We start from the raw sequence: 13658 nt of genomic DNA, 5'->3' as shown, positions 1-13658 counted from the left end.
ATACACAGAAGTGAAGATCACTTACCCTAAGGGTTTACTTAAGAGAGAGGACCATGATCTTTCAGCCCTGGGGCTGGTGATAGGATGCAGCCATTCTTATCTTTATCCTCTAAAGAGGTGTGGAAAGCCTTCTGGGAACAAAAGCCACATAGAGCAACCAGAAGCAGCTTACACTGAGCCTGCCCCCTGGCAAGGAGCAGTGCAACTCCACCCAGGCAAAGACACCTGAAAATCAGCACAGCAGGCCCCTCCCCCCAGAAGACCAGCTGGAACAATAGGTGAACACCAAGTTTATGTGTACACAGGACTGTAAAACTCTACCACCAGGAAAAAATAGTATATAGAATTCAAGGTTTTTTTCTCATGATTCATTTATTTTTCAGTTTAAAATTTTCCTTCTTTTTTCTTTTTTTCCTTCTCAACTAGTTTCTTATTTTTATCAACTCATTGTTTTTAAGTCTTTCTTAACTTTCCTTTTTTACATTTATATTTTATAGATGTAGTCTTCATTTTTTGCTTCCTTTCAATGCATTCAATTTTATCTTTGTATATATATGTTTTGCTTTCTTTACCATTTTGGGATTTAGTGTCTTCTAACAAACAGACCAACATATACCTAGGACCAAGTGGATCACCCTGTTTTGTCCACTTGGGAGATTATATTCTCCACCCCCTGCCCCACACACACACAGACTTTTTTTTTCTTTTTTCTTTTCTTTTTTGGTTTCTGACCTCTTCAGATTTGCCTAGAGTATATTTCACTTGAGTCATGGTTGATATTTTTTATTTTGTTCTCTTGTTCATCCATTCTTCTCTGGGCAAAATGACTAGAAGTAAGAATTTACAAGAAAAGAACCAGGGATGTCTGGGTGGCTCAGTCAGTTTAAGCAGCTGCCTTTGGCTCAGTTCATTATCCCAGGGTCCTGGAATTGAGTCCTGCATGAGGTTCCTTGCTTGGTGGGGAGACTGGTTCTCTCTCTACCTGCTCTGCCTGCTGCTCCCCTGCTTGTGCTCTCTCTCGTTCTGACAAATAAATTTAAAAAAAATCTTTTTTAAAAAAGTTTAAAAACAACAGCAATAACAAAAAAGAACAGCGGTAATGCTCTCTGTCACAGATCTAATCAATATGGATATAGGTAAAATGTCAGATCTGGAATTCAGGATAACAATTATAAAGTTACTAGCTGGGCTTGAAAAGAGCATAAAACACACTAGAGAATCTCTTAGTGCAGAAAGAAAATCTAATTGGTATGAAATAAAAAAAAAATGCTTTAACTGAGATGCAGTCTAAATTGGGTGCTCTAACAGCTAGGGTAAATGAGGCAAAAGAGTCAGTGACATAGAAGACAAGATGATGGAGAGGAAGGAAGCTGAGGAAAAGAAAAACAGCTAATGGACCATGAGGGGAGGCTTCAAGAAATCAGTGACACCATAAAGTGAAACAATATTAGAATTATTGGGGTCCTTGAGGATGAAGAAAGAGAGAGCCGGCCAGAAGGTATATTTGAGTAAATCATAGATGAGAACTTCCCTAATCTTGGAAAGGAAATGGGCACTCAAGTCCAAGAGGTAGAAAGAGGACCCCTCTCAAAATCAATAAACATAGATCAGTACCCCAACATATAATAGTGAAGCTTGCAAATTTCAGAGATAAAGAGAAAATCCTGAAAGCATGAGACAAGAGATTCTTAACCGACAAGGGTAGAAATATTAGGCAGGCAGCAGAACTATACACAGAGCCCTGGCAGGCCAGAAAGGACTGACATGATCTATTCAGGATACTGAATGAGAAAAACATGTAGCCAAGAATACTTTATGCAGCAAAGCTATCATTCAGAATGGAAGGACAGAGAGAGAGCTTCCAGGACAAAGAGAAACTAAAAGAATCTGTGACCACTAAACCAGCCCTGCAAGAAATACAAAAGAGGAACCTGTAAGTGAAGAGAGAGCCCAAAAGTAATATAGACCAGAAAGAAAGACCACCTACAGGGAATTCATAGGTAACAAAATGGCACTAAATTCATATTTTTCAGTACTTCATTTGAATGTAAATGGACTAAATGCACCAATCAAAAGGCACAGGTATCAGATTGGATTAAAAAAGTAAGAACCACCCATATGCTGTCTATAAGAGACTTATTTTAGACCTAAAGTCACCTCCAGACTGAAAGTGAGGTGGTGGAGAATCATTTGCCACACTAATGGACTACTAAAGAATGAATGGGTCAACCAGAAGATTAGAGAAGAATTTTTAAAAAATTCAAGGAAACAAATGAAAATGAAAATACAACTGTTCAAAACCTTTGCAATACAGCAAAGGCAGTCCTAAGAGGGAGGTACAGAGCAATACAAGACTTTTTCAAAAAATTAGAAGTCTCAAATACACAACCTAAACTTACACCTAAAAGGACCTGGAGAAAGAACAGCAAATAAAGCCTAAACCAAGCAGGAGAAGAAAAATCAATAAATAAATAAGCAGAAATCAATAAAATAGAACCCAGAAGAACAAGTTCAATGAAATTAAAAGCTGGTTCTTTAAAATAATTAATAAAATTGATAAACCATTAGCCAGACTTATCAAAAAGAAAAGAGAAAGTCCCCAAATTAATAAAATCATGAATCAAAGTGGAGAAAACATGAACAATATGAAGGAAATACAATTTTAAGAACATATGAGCAGCTATATGCCAACAAATTAGGCAATATGGAAGAAATGGATGCATTCCCCAAAACATATAAACTACCAAAAGTGAAACAGAAAGAAATAGAAAAGCTGAACAAACCCATAATCAGCAAGGAAATTGAAGCAGTCATCAAAATCTCCCAACAAGGGGCACCTGGGTGGCTCAGTTATTAAGTGGCTTGGGTCATGATCCCAGGGTCCTGGAATCAAGCCCCGCATAGGCCTCCCTGCTTAGCGGGAAGCCTGCTTCTCCCTCTCCCACTCTTCCGCCTTGTGTTCCCTCTCTTACTGTCTCTCTCTCTCTGCCACATAAATAAATAAAATCTTAAAAAAAAAAAAAAATGCTTCTTCTGAAGCTGTTTCTAAAAATTGAAGGAAAACTTCCAAACTCATTCTATGAGACCAGCATTACCCTGATCCCAAAACCAGGAAAAGACCCCATCAAAAAGGAGAATTATAGACCATTATCCTTGATGACCATGGATGCCAAAATTCTCACCAAGATACTAGCCAATACCATCCAATAGTACATTAAAAGGATTATTCACCATGACCAAGTGGAATTTATTCTGGGCTACAAGGGTGATTCAGCATTTGAAAATCAACCAACATGATATGTCACATTAATAAAAGAAAGGGCAAGAACCATATGATCCTCACAATTGATGCAGAAAAAGCATTTGACAAAATACAGCATCCTTTCTTGATTAAAATTCTCCATAGTGTAGGATTAGAGGGAACATACCTCAATATCATAAAAGTCATACACAAAAAGGCCATAGCAAATATCATTCTCAATGGGGAAAACAGAGCTTTTCCCCTAAGACCAGGAACTTGGGAGGGCTGTCCACTATCACCCCTGCTATTCAACATAGTACTAGAAGTCCTAGCCTCAGCAATTAGACAACGAAAAGAAATCAAAAGCATTCATATCTCTTCACAGATGATATGATACTTTATGTGGAAAACCCAAAAGACTGCACCCCAAAATTGCTAGAACTCATACTGAAATTCAGCAACAAGGCAAGATACAAAATCAATTCACAGAAATCGGTTGCATTTCTATATGCTGACAATGAAACAGAAGAAGGAGAAATTAAGGAATCAATTCCATGATAGCACCAAAAACCATAAGATACCTAGGAATAAACCTAACCAAAGAGGTAAAGGACCTGTATTTTAAAAATTACAGAACACTTGTGAAAGAAATTGAGGAAGACACAAAGAAATGAGAAAACATTCCTTGCTTATGGATTGGAAGAATAAATTTTGTTAAAATGCCTGTGCTACCCAGAGCAATCTATACATTTAATGCAATCCCTATCAAAATATCATCAACTTTTTTCACAGAGATGGAACAAATAATCCTAAAGTGTGTGTGGAACTAGAAAAGATCCCAACTAGCCAGAGGAATAATGAAAACTTTTGGCACTTTCCCTTCATTTCATTCTTATTTCTTGTAAATACTCTTTTTAACCTTTTCTTTCTTTGACTATTATAGGTATTGTTCCCATTCAAGTCTAATTGATTGAAAAAAGCTCAGTATTCAATTAATTCAATTCAATTAATTCAGTATTCAATTAATGTCAATTGTTGAATTTATTGTTGTTGAACATTTATTGTTGTTGAAAACTAAGCTTTCTAATACCTCCACACAACACTGGATTCCCCCATCCTTAAGCTAAGTATGTCCAAATTTTTATGTAAATAGTTTTTATTTACATGACTATAAATCTATAAATAGCTCTCACTGATCAGCCTAGTAGTGTTCTCTGATAAAACTTCTTCCTCTTATCAAATCTTTACAAACAAATCTGTCATAAATACATTAATATTCTTCTCAGTGGTCAAACATAGTTCCAGTCTTCTCATTTCTACTATTTTTTTTGAAGACCTCTCCCTCTGTTCTTCCTATTCTGTGTAGGCCTGGGAAACTTAGTATGTGCTACTGTATTATAAGCAAATATATGTTATTCTCCAAAGGCCTAAGGATGGATGGATGGATGGATTTATTTATTTCTGCATTTCACAGTTTCCCCAGCTGATTGGGATACTTCCAACTTAGCACTTGCTTATATACCAGCATTTGGGAACCACGTCTTTACATGATTCAGGTCTCTTTCTGCTCTAAAGTTCTATAATCCTAAACCTGGGAAAAGGCCAAACTCATATAAAGGGTATAAACTGTACTTCACTGTTTCCCAATAAAACAAAAGTAACTTTAAAAAAATACTAAAAACTAGGGCACCTGGATGGCTCAGTCAATTGAACATCTGGCTCTTGATTACTGCTCAGATCATGATCTCAGGATTGTGAGATTGATCCCCGTGCTGGGCTTCACACTCAGCCGGGAGTCTGCTTGAGATTCTCCCTCTCTGACTCTGCCCTTTCTCCCCTTCACATGCATTTGCTCTCTCTCTCTTTCAAAATAAACAAAATTCTAAAAAAAATACCAAAAATATTCTCAAAATTTCAGGGCACTCTTCTGAACCATCTTTCTTAAACTATTAGATCCTGGGATAATAATATTCAAAGGAGAATAGCAATCTTGTGATTTACTAAATGAGTAGAAACACATTACCTCTTTGGCCACCATTTATATGGTCTCAGACTTACAAGCTAACTGTTTATCTGCACATTTTCTGCCTTTTTTCCTGTCTTTCTCCACTGATATCAGCAGACTATTATAATTGGAAAATATGTGTACCTTTAACTGAATCATCTTGTTTGGATCAAGCAGTTCTGGAAAATCCTTTCTTAGCTGATAAAGTTATTGCTATTCAAGGATATTTCATCCCTGACTTGGATTGTGTTTCATTATTCTGTAATTACGGGGTTAGTCTTTGCATCCAGGTAGAGCAAACTACCAGTAAATGCTTCCATAAAACCTATTAACTCCACTAATTCTTTGTACCTTTTGAATGCAAGGGAATTTGCTTCCTAATTTTATTTCAAAGAAGCTCAATGTGCCAGTCTATTAGCAAATTACACCTTACATGTGGACTTCTTGTCAGTTGAATTTTTTATTGGGTCTGTCAGCTCTTCCAGATTGTCATACCATTTTTTTCCTTCTGCCGTTTTTTGAATATTGGCACAAAGACAAGATACTATGCATCCTGGCTTATCTCCTAATTAAGCTGAATGTAATGCTGTGTATATGAGGCTAATTCTTCTGGCTTTATTTTAAATTGATCACTCTGTCCCATCTATAGAAATCACATTTTCATCATGCTAATGGTTTGCCCAGGAAAATAGAAGCACAGGTGTTTCCTGTGGACTATTTGGACCTTGGGACCTATGGCTTTTGCCAATTTGAAGTCCAATAAATTTTCATTCTTATTAGCCAGGTTAATACAATATGTTATCTATTATTAGAAGAGACAGTGTTAACTAGCTGACTTCCAACCCAGCACTCAGGAGATACAGGTTCAAATGCATTATAATACTGATTTACTACAGATTTCATTTGAAATCTAAGAAATTTGACTAGGTCAGTAGTCCTTATATGCCAAAAGAATGCAGCAGTTCATGAGGAACAGGTGTTAAATTATGAAATCCGAGATTCCATTAAATAAAAATATGGGGTAGGTGTGAAAAAACATGTAAATATGGAACTCAGCAGTTTATTCTATGAGACATCTCAAAGACTTATAATACATCCAGTGTTGAAAATTACTAATATTAAATAATAGCTCTGACTCTAAGATTATATAATCTAGTGACTTGACCAGATAAATGAGAAAAATTACCTGAAAAGAGCTCCTCTGTTTACCTTGATTGCTCAGTTTTATTGATTATCCCCTGCTAAAACTGGAAAAGGAACATATAATCCAGAAAATCTAAAATAAAAATATGAGCGTTCAGAAAATAAAAACTGAGATCATTTTACAATGTCATAAGAAAATTTGACAAAATACTTAGAATGTTGTTTTTCCTTAAACAAATGATTGTTCAAAATTTCCTTTTGAGAAACAAATAGCACAGATTCTTCTCTATGTTGAGGAAGCTAGAGTTGCTATTTAAGGGTCCTAGACTTAATAGAACAAAATTGTATAGAGAAGATACTATCACTACCCTGTTCAAGTGCATGAACTTTTTATTCTTCATGGGTACAAAACCCTGAAATTATATATTTTTCTGAACAAAACAGAAGCGGTATACTCAATCTATTTTCTCTGGTTTTGTTTCTGTTTGTCCATTTTTAACTTTCCCATATACCAGGAGTAGGGTTAATTACTGTAAGGTACAGTTTCTTCCTTCAGTCAATCATAGATACATAGATAGATTAAAATAGGTGTGTACATGTATGCACACAAACACATATGTACCAAAAGTGCTATAAGCTTAATTGCAAAAATTAATTATACATGGCACAATGCACAATTGAAAGAGAGGGGGTTTCTAAATACAGCAATGTTATAGAATGATTTAAAGAAAGAAGTAGGATTTGAGAAAATTTTGATAGTTGAACAGAGTTTTACTTCTCACTGTTGATCTTGGATGAGAAACTGGGAGGAATTCCAAAGATTGGAAAATGTGAACAAAGGCAAAGAGGAGAAGGAATACAAAATGTAGCTTATTTTTATATTCTTCATTGTGTCTAACACCAAGTAGATACTTAATAAATATATATTCCAATAAATAGAGGAAAAGAAAAGATGTTCAGTATATCTAAAACGTAGGGTGTATAGCAGGCAAAATGGAGGATATAGTAAATCTGATCAGCTAGACTGAAGTTCTAAAGGGTGTAATGATTCATTTTATGTGTCAACATTGAGAGTGTTTTTGGAAGGCAGCTATGCTCACCACTATACCACCAACGCTGGAAGAGATTAATATTTGGTGAAATTTGGGCAAAGCTAATTTTCCTTTCTAATGGATGGGCCTCATCCAATAGTTGAAAGCCTGAATAGAACAAAAGACTGGCCTCCCTGAGCAAGGCTGCCCTCAAACTGGGACTGCACCATTTGCTCTCCTGGGTCTTCAGCCAGCTGGCCCACACTATAGATTTTGTTTTCTAACTTACATAATTTCATAAGCCAATTCCTAGTTACTAGTTACTAACATATATACACATATATATGTTAGTATGCATATATATATATAATATATATATATGTATTTGTGTATACATATATACACATATATATACATACAGATACTGTCACTGTGCCTTTCTAATAAAGAGAATGTGGTGATTGTATAAATTCTTTGAATAATATCTAATAGTCATTTGGTCTCTAGGAAGAGGACTGAAGATTGATTCTTGAGGGTGAGGAAAAAGGGACGATTTAAGCAAAAATATCCTTTTAGATGAGAGGTGACTGGATTTTCCTGCAAACACTGCAGAGTGACTGGGAGGGAAAGAGATGATTTAAGCATTTTTGCAGAATTTACACCTTGGATTTGCCAACTGATTAAATGTGGGTGTTGAGAGAAAGGCAACATATGAAGATAAAGAGATTTTGAGGATGAGTCCCCACATTAAGTGAAGCGATTTGCCAAAATAAAATGTAGGGGAAAGGAGAAGTTTACACCAAGTGTTGATTAGAGATGCCAATCTCTGATGGTATTTCTTAGTTAAGGCAGTACATCAAGATTCTTGCATGTATTAAATGCAGACACCAGGGCAGATACAATGAATCAGAAAATTTGTGGGTAATTTGGATTTTAAACAAACACAAAAGGGCTCCAATACCTTATTAAGAATCATTTCAAGGAGTTCAACATTTTTTCACATCAGTTTCTGAGTCCCAAGTTGGTGAAGAAAATCTAATACGGCTGCGGCAGTAGGGAGGGATTTAAAGGACAACATTGCTTGCACAAAGCTTCCAGAAGGAGAAATAAAAGTATTACAAATAGAAGTGGCATAAAAATGTATTTGCTAATAATTTATTATCTTTCCTTTCTCTTAAGATTTATGCAAACAGTGTGTTAAAACTGACAGGTACTCCCTTCTATTCCTAAAATGGCAAATGTACTGTATACATCTGGTGGTGGAATGAGGTCAGCTGGGGTCTTTAAAGAGACATGGAATGGGTGAATCAGGTATGCTCTATTATAAGCCTTAGAGAAAATGCATTATATATTTCTTTGAATTTATTTTCTTTAATGTGTCCTTTTACCATTAGATTGTGAAGTTCTTAAGGAAAAGCTAAGAAGAAAGAGGCCAGGAAGGATATTGATAGTCTAGCCAAGGGGGGAAAAAAAAAAAAGTCTGCTTAGAGAAAATATGGCCCATCCCACTATTTAAGATAAATTGTATTTTAGAACTTATATTATGCTATGAACACAGTAGAAATTTCCTAAAATGTACTCTATAGGCCACATTCTATTCTAAACACTGTACACACACACACACACACACACACACACACACACACAGGCATTTGCATTTCTGAAAATCATCTTGTTCCTCAAACTTGTGCTCCCAAATAGCACAGTTAGAAAATATAATATAATACAGAGTTGATTACTTAAAAACCTTTGCAAATTTGTAAACATTGCACCACCCAAAATTATAACGATCCTGATAAATAGTAAGAACAGCTTAAAAGAGACTTTGAATTCCTAATTAAAAAATGCCATACCAAATACAGAATTTTATATTTTAAAAAAGCCAAATGTAGAGCAAATATTAACAGACCTAAAGGGAGGAAATAGCAGCAATATAATAGTAGGGATCATTAATACCCCACTTACATCAGTGGATAGATCATCCAGACAGAAAATCAGTAAAGAGACATCAGCCTTAAATGACACATTAGACCAGATGGACATAATAGATATATAGAGAACATTCCATCCAAAAGCATCTGAATACACATTTTTAAATGTACAAAGAATGTTCTCCAGGCCTCAAAACAAGTCTCAAAAAATTTAAGAAGATTGAAACCATATCAAGTAATATATAATTAATATCAAACTAGAAATCAATCACAAGAAGAAAACTGGAAAAATCATAAGTATGTAGATATTAAAGAATATGCTACTGAACAACCAATGGGTCAATGAAGAAATCAAAGGGTAGGTAGAAATAAAAATACAACATACCAAAATCTATAGGATGCTTTATAAAAACAATTCTAAGAGGGAAGTTCCTAGCAATACACGCCTACTTCAAGAAACAAGAAACATTTCAAACAATCTAACTTTACACCTAAAGGAACTAGAAGGAGAAGAACAAATAAAGCCCAGAGTTAGTAGAAGGAAAGAAATAATAATGATTAAACTGGAAAAGAAATAAATGAGACAGCAACCAAAAAGATAATAGAGAAGATCAATGAAAGTAAGAGCTGGTTCTTTGAAAAGATAAAATTAACAAACCTTTAGCTGGATTCACTAAGAAAAAAGAGAGAGCTCAAATAAATAAAATGAGAAATTAAAGAGGGTAAGTTACAATGGAAACAGATACTAAAGACCATTAGAGACTAATGTGAACAGTTATGTGCAAACAAATTAGGCAATGTAGAAGAAATACATTCCTAGAATCATACATGAAGAAATAGAAGAATATATTAAAAAATGAATAGAAAATCTGAGCTGACCTATTACTAGTAAAGAGATTTAATCAATAATGTAATGCCCAATAAATGAAAGTCCAAGACCAATTTCATTGGCATATTCTACCAGACTTGCAAAGATGATTTAATACATATCCTCATCAAACTCTTCCAGAAAATTGAAGAGAAAGGAATATTTCCAAATTACTTTTATGAAGCCAAAATTACCCTGATACCCAAACCAGAAGAGAGTGCACGCACACACACACACACACACACACACACATGAAAAGAAAAAAGAGGAAAATTATAGGCCAGTATCTCTGATTAACATATATAGAAAAATCCTTCACAAAATATTATTGGAATGAATACATTACATTAGAAGGATCATAAATTATAATCAAGTGGGAATTATTCCAGAATCATCTCAATAGATACAGAAAATGCATTTGATAAAATTCAACATCCATTTATAGTAAACACTTAACAAAGTAGGTATAGGGAGAATATACCTCAATTTAATAAAGGCCATATATGACAGGTCATAGCTAACATTTTATTCAATGATGAAATGCTGAAAGCTTTTCTTATAAGATCAGGAACAAGACAAGGATGCCCACTTTTGCCACTTTTATCCAACATATTACTGAAGTTCTAGCCAGAACAATTAGGCAAGAAAAACAAAAAGCATCTGAATTGGAAATGACTAAATGAAACTCTCCCTATTTTCAAGCAGTATGATTTATGTGAGGAAAACCTAAAGTCTCCACCAAAAACCTCTAAGAACTAATAAATAAATCCAGTAAAGTTGCAAAACCAATGTACAAAAACCAGTTGTGTTTCTATACAGTAACAATGAACTATATGAGAAATTAAAGAATAAGAATTATTATTCTTAATTATATGAAGAGAATTTATTAAGAGAATTAAGAGAATTAATCTTATTCTAATTAATATAAGAAATTAAGAAAACTGCTCCACTTACAATTGCATTAGAAAGAATAAAATACCTAGGAATAATTTTAACTAAGGAGATGAAAGACCTGTACACTGAAAAATTATGAGAAATCAAAGAAGACACAAATAAATGAAAAGGTATTCCATGCTCATGAGCTAAGAATTAATATTGTTAAAATGTCCATATTATTCAAAGTAATCTACAGATTCATTGCAATTCTTACCAAAATTCCAATGACACTTTTTGCAGAAATAGAACAAACAATACGAAGATTTGCATGGATCCACAAAAAACCCAAAGCAATCTTGAGAAAGAAGAACAAAACTGGAAGTGTTATGGTCCTCAATTTCAAACTATATTACAAATATATAGTAATCAGACATTATGGTATTGGCATAAAAGACAGACTCATAGGTCATTGGAACAGAATAGAGAGTTCAGAAATAAACCCTTATGTACATGGTCAATTAATTTAGAACAAAAGAAGCAAGAATATACAAGAGAAAAGGACAATTTCTTCAGTAAATGTGCTGGGAAAACTGGACAGCCACATACAGAAGAATAAAACTGGACCACTTTCTTGTACCATATACAAAAATTAACTCAAGCATGGATTAAAGCCTTTAATGTAAGACTTGAAACCATAAAACTCCTAGAAGAAAATATAGGAGATAAACTCCTCACATCAGTCTTGACTCCTAAAGCAAAGGCAATAAAAGCAAAATAATAATAATAATAATAATAATAATAATAATTGGGACTACATCAAACTATACAGTTTCTGCACAGGAAAGGAAATCATCAACAATACGAAAAGGCAGCTTACTCAGTGAGAGAAGATATTTATTTGCAAATCATATATCTGATAAGGAGTTAATATATAAAATATCTAGAAACTCATATAACTCAATAGCAAAGAAAAACAAATGATCCAATTAAAAAATGGAAAGAGGTCTTTCTTGCAAAAAATATCTGCAGATGGCCAAGAAACATGTGAAAAGATGTTCAACATCACTAATCATCAGGGAAATACAATTCAAAACCATAATGAGCCATCTTCTCACACCTGTTATAATGGCTATTATCAAAAAGAAATAACAAGTGTTGGAGTGGGTGTGGAGAAAAGGGAGCCCTCATGTAGTGTTCGTGGAAATGTACACTGGTGTAGCCACTGTGGAAAACAGTATGGAGGTTCTTCAAAGAATTAAAGAGCAGAATTCTCATATGATCCAGCAATTCCAGTTCTGGGAATTTACCAGAAGAAAATGAAAACACTAATTTGAAAAGATATTTGTGTCCTTGTGTTCATAATGGGGTTATTTATAATACCAAGATATGGAAACAATCCATCAATTGATGAATGGATAAAGTAGGTATGATTTGTATATGCATATGCAATAGAATACTACTTAGCCATAACAAAGAATGATATCTTACCATTTGTGACAGCATGAGTGGGCCTAGAGGGTATTATGCTAAGTGAAATAAGTCATACAGAGAAAGACAAATTGTCTAATTTGACCATTTGTCTAATTTCATTTATATGTGGAATCTAAAAAACAAATGAACAAATAATATAAAACAAAACTCTAGTTCCTGAGAACAGATTTGTGTTTGCTAGAGGGGAGGAAGGTAGAAGGTAGGTGAAATGGATGAAAGGGATCAAGAGGTACAAACATCTAATTATAAAATGAGTAAGTGTTGGGGATACAATGGGCAACACGGTGACTATAGTCAATAATATTGTATTGCATATATGAAAGTGGCTAAGAGTAAATTTTAAAAGTTCTCATCATAAGAAAAAAATATAACTTTGTGTGGTGAGGGAATGTAACTAGATTCACTGTTGTGGTCATTTCAATACGTAAGTGTAAAATCATTATGTTGTACATCTAAAACTAATACAAAGTTATATATCAGTTATACCTCAATAAAAAAATAATAGAGTAATATCATTTTAAAAAGCTCAATGTACACTAATTAGTGAAGTGGAAAGAAAAGGTTGGACCTACTAAATTATGAAAACAAAAGAATAATGTAAAGAGATGGTGAGAATGAAGAACTTCTAAGACAAAGCATATGGCCAAATTGATTCAGAAGGAAGAATTAGAGTGAATTTGTTTTATCTTGAATTCTTGTACAGCTTACATGTTTCATTCAGCTGCTATTGCATGCTAATAGAAAATATAAACAGACTAGGAAAAATCATATATGACAACATAACATCCTTATTAACCAATCCAAAAAATTCATATGACATCAGTAGGAACTTCAGCTGATCACATCCTGTATCTTGACCAATCCTCACGATAACTCTATAAAGTAGTTCCCGTCATTACCCCTGTTTTACTGAAGAGAAAATTTAGGAACTGAAACATTGTATTTTTCCTATGAGAATTCAACAAGTGAAAGAGTTGAAATTAAAATCACAAATGTTTTGCTCTGGAGTCTATACATTTAGCTATTATACTCAGCCAGACATAAAAGCAAATTATAAAATGTTTGGGAAATT

Source organism: Enhydra lutris, unplaced genomic scaffold (genome assembly GCF_002288905.1).
Source record: "Enhydra lutris kenyoni isolate GAN:26980312 unplaced genomic scaffold, ASM228890v2 scaffoldscaffold18, whole genome shotgun sequence".
Classification (NCBI taxonomy): Eukaryota; Metazoa; Chordata; class Mammalia; order Carnivora; family Mustelidae; genus Enhydra; species Enhydra lutris.
This window is presented reverse-complemented; position numbering follows the sequence as displayed.